This window comes from Poecilia latipinna, unplaced genomic scaffold (genome assembly GCF_001443285.1).
Source record: "Poecilia latipinna isolate Pla-1442-1.1 unplaced genomic scaffold, P_latipinna-1.0 Scaffold186, whole genome shotgun sequence".
Classification (NCBI taxonomy): Eukaryota; Metazoa; Chordata; class Actinopteri; order Cyprinodontiformes; family Poeciliidae; genus Poecilia; species Poecilia latipinna.
Window position 1 is genome coordinate 436,302 of NW_015112802.1, and position 7,264 is coordinate 443,565.

Consider the following 7,264-nt stretch of genomic DNA (forward strand, 5'->3'; position numbering starts at 1 on the left):
ATGCTGCACAGCCACTTGCTATATCAATAACACTTGCTATGTCAATAACACAGAAATAAGTCAGTCTTCGCATCATAACTAGATTTTTTTTTTTTAATAATGGATTTTTATTTGATAGTATTAGTGGTGGAGCATGATTAGAATTTTTAATCAAGTGAATTGCAGCATCAGTAGTTAATTGCAATTTTTTTACATCTTATTTTAAAGCTACATACCAACAAAATAAGCAACATCTTCCATTAAAAAAATAATAGGAAAGCAATCTCTGCTATTATTGTGCATCCTTCAAAGGGAGGCCACGGCAAGTAGCAAACACACTGCTGCACCGGCAGTACAGGATTAAAGCATAATTCATATGAATAAAAGTAGAACTTTACACACCTTAGACATGGGGATACTTTGGAATCGTTTCACGTGAGACATCATTGCAGGAGATGGTCATACAGCTCCCTGTTACGCAGACAATTGTGATTCTTAATCTATTTTAAGACGTGGAATTAATTCGAGCAAATCCTGAGCCCAAGGAAAAGATCATCCACTCACCTGTTTGACCAGATAAAGTGACAACCTCAAGGCTTCCTCTCTGATGTTGGGCTGTTGTGGATCCATCTGATCGACCTTATGGAGGTTTTTGACCAATGACCACACACTGCTTCCATTCCAGTCACTTCCACAGCACAGTGGCAAAAGTGACACTTGTTCACTAATAAAAACTCAAGCGGCTAAAAGAGAACATGGGATCATTATGCTGGCATGTATGCTAGCTACGCCTGAAGGCTAATAAATAGAAGGTTTTGTTCTTCTCAGTTTTGTTTGCAACCCTTGCTGATTTGATCTTTTTAGTAATTTTTTTTATTTATTTTTTATAAAAAGGGATACAAATAATAAAAATTGCAGTGAATTGAGGAAAAATAATGCTACATTGATCAGATTCATGTGTCTTTGTAAATGAAATCACAGGTATATTTTCACTCATCACATCTTAACGGAGGTAACAGGATTTACAGCAGGTTGCTAACGGAGACCATCCGGCCAATCAGATTCAAAGTGACAAGAACGGTGACAGCTTGAGAATTGTTTATGTGTAGTATTTCTATTTAATAATGACAAAATGGTTTTGTGGCTGTCTTGAGAAATGACAACATTTTGGTTACTAAGGAAATTTCCTCCCTACTTAGAGGAGACGCTGAGTCTACTTACCTGAAGCACTTACTGGGCAAATCCAAATGAAAAGGTTCTGCTACATTCAGTACACTCACAAAGTAGTTCTTCAAGAAAAAAATCTGGAGGGGATAAAATCATAAAGGGCGAAAAAAGCTGCACATCTGAAGATGAGCAACTATAATAAAAGTGTTACATTTTTGTAGATGGTCCATATTCAGATAACACTGCAGTTGGGTCAATCGGAGGAGTCTGCCCAGCTAACACAGGATAGCATGAGTAGAAGATTAGATGAATGGAGTTAGCTTATGTCATGAAACTCAAAACATGCTGGATATTACTCCCTTATTGCTTTTAGCTAAGGAGTGCTAAAGAGGCTTAATCATGTCCGGGCCCTGTCCATTTGGTAGGTCACATCCAGCCATGGTGGCTGAATCGGATCCAGTTAAAGTTAAAGAGAGAGCAGGGTCATAACTTTAATACTTTGTTGGCATAACCGCATAGACAGTTCTCTGACCTCAATCTCTCCTTGGCCTGTACGTGTATGTGTGTGTGTTGTGTGTGTGTGTGTGTGTGTGTGTGCGTGCGTGTGTATGTGTTTGATTTGTTAGCTAAGTGCAGGAGTCATAGACACTGTTTTCAACCCAGCTGAGAGTTGTTAACATGTGTTAGTCTGGGCTGATTGTTCCACGATCCTCAAGGTGACGTTACATTTTTAGATTAGGATTTGGACTTAATTTGTTGCTTAGTTTTTGTAAAACTAACGTACTCCTCAAACTGAGTTATGATTAGCTTCAGACATGTTTAGCATGTTGGGTAGTTTTACCGATGAACATGCCTCACTGTAAAAACCTTAAAGTAGCAAACTAAAGGTAAATATAGTCAAATACCTAAAGCATAATATAATTAATGTAAGCAATACAACCAGCAAAGAAGCAGATTAGGAAACATTTTCATTGTGCGTAGAGGCTAACAGTATGCTAACAATCTCAGTATGTTTTCATTTGAGAAATACAAGAGCCAAAGCTGAAAGTAAGTCCTTTAAATGTTCTAATAATTATAGAAATTTTGTTTCGTTTCATTGTTTTAAAATTACATAAGAGTTTAACTCTATGAAAAAGAGAGGAAGTTGATACAATGAGTGATCTAAAAAAGGGAATAATTTGCTACATTCCAGCTAATACAACATAGCTAGCTGTTAGCCTGGTGTTCTTTAGATTGAGGTGTTTGGTTAAGGAGACTTTTATAATGCCTCTTGCCTTGAAGTTTGGCCCAATAGAAAGACTAAGAAATGCGAAATGATTCTTTTCTTTAATGAGACAAAATCAGGCTACAACAGAAACAAAAACAAATCATCTAAAGAGGCTCTATGGCAGGAGTTACCTTTTGAAAACGTTTTTTAAAATCAAAAACTTACAAAAAGTTATGCAAACAGAACTGAAAGTACCCTTATATTTATCTCTGTTCAGTATAAACTATTTTTTAATGCAATTTGTATCATGTTTTTGTGCTGAAATCTGCAAGTAACCTGTTACATAGCAGGAGTCCAGCACCTTTTAAAAGGTTGGCAACAAATTAAAAATCTTGCAAACATTTAGCTGAGAAAAAGGATCAAAAATGTTATAACCACTGTGATTATTAAAGAAATCGATCAGCAATACCTTTTATACAACCATGAATTTCACTTTTTAGTTGTCACTTTTAACACTTACGAATACCTCAACAAATTTGGCTATTATGATACATTTGTACTCAACAGTACAAATTTATAGACATATTATAGTAAAAAACAATTAATCTGAAATCTCACTCTGTACAGCTACGGAGGAATACAGAGAACCTGCAGAGTTTATCTGATGAACGTTTCATGAGAAACGCATAGATTCATGTACATGCCTGCAAAAATTCCTGCATTTATCTCCAGATGAGATGTGACTGTGCAAAAAAACAACAGCCAAACAGTAATCTATTACTGTTTGGCTGTTGTTGTTTTTTTCAATCTAAAAAAGGGGTCATAAAACCAGTCTGGCAGAATTTCTTTCAATGTGCTTGTTGTAATATTGGCCCATTTCCTCAGGAAAATAAACCAGACAGTTCACTTTCAGGTCTTGGCTATAAAAACTTAGCTTATAAAAACTGTTATTTCAGTACTTAGGTACTGAAATAACAATAGTCTAGGCGTTTTGACACAGTAAGACACAATAAATGTATGAAATAAACACAAACAATTTCTCACCAAAATAAAGGAATTTTATTAACAAACAACCTTCCAGGTAAAATACTTTGATATACAAAGGAGCTGAACTAGTAACTCTCAACTAATCTACTAACTAAAGTGAAAAAATAATGGAAATTAATAAACTAACAAAAGTGAAACAGTAAAATTTTTTTATACAAATATAAAAATGATAAATGAGAATAGAACCAATAAAATGATGTAATGATGTCACTGTTTGGGGCAATCTGTCGTTGTTGATAAACCAGATTTTTTTTTAAAGAGGCAGTATTATGTAAAATCTACTTTTTTTCAGCTTTACATCATGTTGTAATGTTACTCCCTCTTCATCTAAAACACATGTTTGAAAAAAATCTTTCAATCTCCCATGGCAACCATTCAACTATGGTAAACGCCTGGGAGGACGTAGCCCCGCCTTTGAGACAGAGCTCCTCCTCTGTTTCCAAGTTTCCATTTCACAGACGTCCCATCCCATAACTCCCCCTTTCCAGAGACACTTCTCAGTTCAACGCTGGTAAAACGTTGCTAAAGGAGGAGCCATGTTGTGATGACTTCCCGAAGGCGGAGTTTCAGAAACGGTAGGAGTTTTTAAAGGGACAAGGCGTCAAGTTACAGTCTTTCATGCCATACTTGATATATGTCGCATTTTTATAACAACTGAAGTTAACATATTACTCAATTGTGCTATAAAATGTCACTATGTGACTGGAAAAAAGGTGAAATTTGCTGTAGGTTTACACCCAAATCTGTATGACATAGAAAAAGGTCAAGTAAGGTTTAGTGTAATTTAATGTGAGGCAGTGAAGATCTGGTTTCAACTGTAGATCCATCTACAAACATCAAATGTACCTTTAGTAAAGAGCTGAATATAATATTTTAACTTTAAAAGTGGAACTGGAAACCAAACTCGGAGGAAAAATAACAATGTGCCTTTGCGAAGCAAAACATAGTTAACGACATCTCTTTTGGTGAGACGAGCGTGAGGCCAGTGTTGTCTTTTTGAGGGAAAGATAGAGTCGACAATAAGGAAGAAAAGATAAACATTGAGTTTTATGACCAAACTGGGGCTTTGAGCAGCAAGAGCCAACGACGGACTATTTCTGGCTCCCAGGTCAAGGTTCTGCTTGAGCAGCGACTAAAATAACATTAAGTCAAATGCTTGTGGGAGCGTGGGTTCTGTTGAGCAGATCTCTCCTCGCCGAGGCCGAGGGCTCAAACGTGTCCCGCTGTCCTGCGCCGCGACCGCGCTGCGGCGTGACCAGTCCTGTCGGAGTTGACACGTAGAAAAATAATCCAAACGATTCTTAGATTTCAACGAGTTCTCTGCAAATCTTTTTAAAAACAAACACACGAAGCCCCAGCGTCCAGAGGTTAAATCATACAACACAGTTCAAGAGAATGGAGGGGAATATCCCTGTAAAAACAATTTGCAGCATGCAAAGTAGGTTTTCAGGGGAATTGGAGATGCTACATAAATCAGAGCTCTGGGAGTTAGTCATTGTAAATGCATAAGGGAATTCCCAGCATACTGTAAAGCTGCTGTGGAATCGGATTTATTGCAGTGCATTTCCGCTGCACGAGGCAGGTTTTGGTCATCATTTCTTATTTAATAATTACATTTGTTTGCTTTTCCTCACTTTTTGTAACATTCTCTCTGTGAGTTGACCGCATCGGTCTCTGACATCATCAGTAGAGCAGGTGTTTAAATGAGCTAATCAACCACAGTTTGTTCAGGCGATCTGCCCTGTGTTTGGGAAATGTTGTTTGGTGTTGAGTCCTGACACATTTGGGGAGTTGCTGTCTGTCAGTTGCTATGGCAATGAGTCCGAGTGTAGCGTAGCTGGCACAGAAAGCGAAGAAAAATAAAAATAAGTTTTTTTCTGCGTTCATTCCTCTTTGCTGTGGCGCTCTGCTCTCTTTACGTAGTTGTTCTACTCCCAGCGTTCTGCTCACGCACAAAGTAAACAGTATCATGCAACATGCCTAAAAAACCCTCTAAGCACTCACACTTATTTTTTTCAAGAGTCTGTCCTGTATTGTTTTTTTAGGACCATATCAAGCTTTAACCTTTTTTTGCTTTAGATCATTGTCCTTTTGCTCGTTGCTTGTGTGTAACCTGGTAAGCTAAAGCTAAAGCTGACATGCCGGCGTGGAAAACAAAAGCTGATGCTGTTTTAGCCTCCGGGGAACTTCAGTGTTGTGAAAGTGAAAACAAGTCAGAAACATTCAGTGGGAAAGACCTGCACACACACGCACACACACACACGCATGTTTGTGTTGCTATCTTTGTGGGGACTTTCCATTGACTTCCATTCATTTCTACAGCCTAAACCTTACCTTTACCCTTTTCCTAACCCTAACCAAAACTCAATTCATACCTTAGCCCTAACTCTGACCCCTGACCCAAAAACAGGTTTTCCCCTCGTGGGGACCAGGCTCCGGCCCCCACGAGGAGCGATTGGTCCCCACAACGTAGTATATGTCAGGAAAATTGTCCCCACAAGGTATTACAAACAAACGCACACACACACACACACACACTGCTGCAGCAGCAGCAGAGCAAAAAAACAAAGCCAGCTTTAGCATCTGCTGGAATTCCCGTAAGTCAGCCGCCATAACAGCAAGAGTCTTAGTGCCAACATCCATCCTGTTCATTTCATACGGCGCAGCCACAAATCCAGACATCATCTGGGTATTAGGATTGAACAGGATTTGAGGATTGTCTTTAAAACCAATGGCTTCCAGCAGGAGAGAACTGCATCCATATTTGGCCAGGTTGAGAAGTCTTCAGATTGTCTTTTTTTAAAAATGTCTCAATGAATCATCATGAAGCCTAGCTTGGCCTCTGCAGACTTTTTAAAGTAAACTCCTTACATATTCTGGATGGATGGATGGATGGATGGATAGATAATCACACCATGTCCACTGAAAATCAAGTGGTGGCAGCATCATACTGTGGGAAGCCTGGTTGAGCTACATTTAGAGAAAGATTTAGGGGTTGCACAAAATAATCCTAAAGAAAAAATCAATATGTCTGCGTTTGTTAGAACGACTTTTGTTTGGAATGGCCCAGTTAAAGTCCACACCGAAATCCACTTGAGAAGTGAAGCTGTGGCAACATAAAAAAATAATGTTCAAAACGTAGTTCATTTTGAGCTTTTTGTAAAGAAGAAGGGGTGATAATTTCAGCCCATGGCCCATTTTTCAGATCTTATAAAAAATTGAAATGAAAACCATCTGGAGTTTTCCGTTGCATTGATCACAACGTGAGATAAGAGTTTGCATAATGTATCAATAAAGTAAAGCTGAACTCGTATTAGTTATTTTTGTTTCCATGACCAGGTTGTGATCGTCGACTCAGCGTTCTGCATCAACGTTAATGACGTCACACTCTGAAGGACCTGGACCTGAACTTCATCTCAGACATGGTACAACAGATGAGACAGAACTAATTCAACATGAAGCTGTGAACTTTGCTCAGATATATTAGAATTAATTCGCTGCTTGTTAAGGATGAGCCGGCGCGTCGCTGTCGCTGCAGAGACCCAGTGGGGGGTTTCGGGGGCAACGCTGCGTTCAGTGTCACATGTTCAGACTGCAGGGCAGCGACCGAACAGCTCAGCACACAGGAACATCTCTTTCCTCTTTTCTGTGACCCAAGTCTTTCTGCTGTCAGACTTTAATGTAGAACTCACTCACTTGCTGCGTTTCCAATACAAATGTAGAAAAAAAAAAACCTTGTCAAAATAACACAGTTTTGCATTTGTGGTGTTCCCATTCAATAAGAAATGCAATTAAAAGAAATCACACGTGGATGAGCGCCGTGCCGCCATCCTCCTACTGCTTCCTGTCGTCTTCTTGGCACCA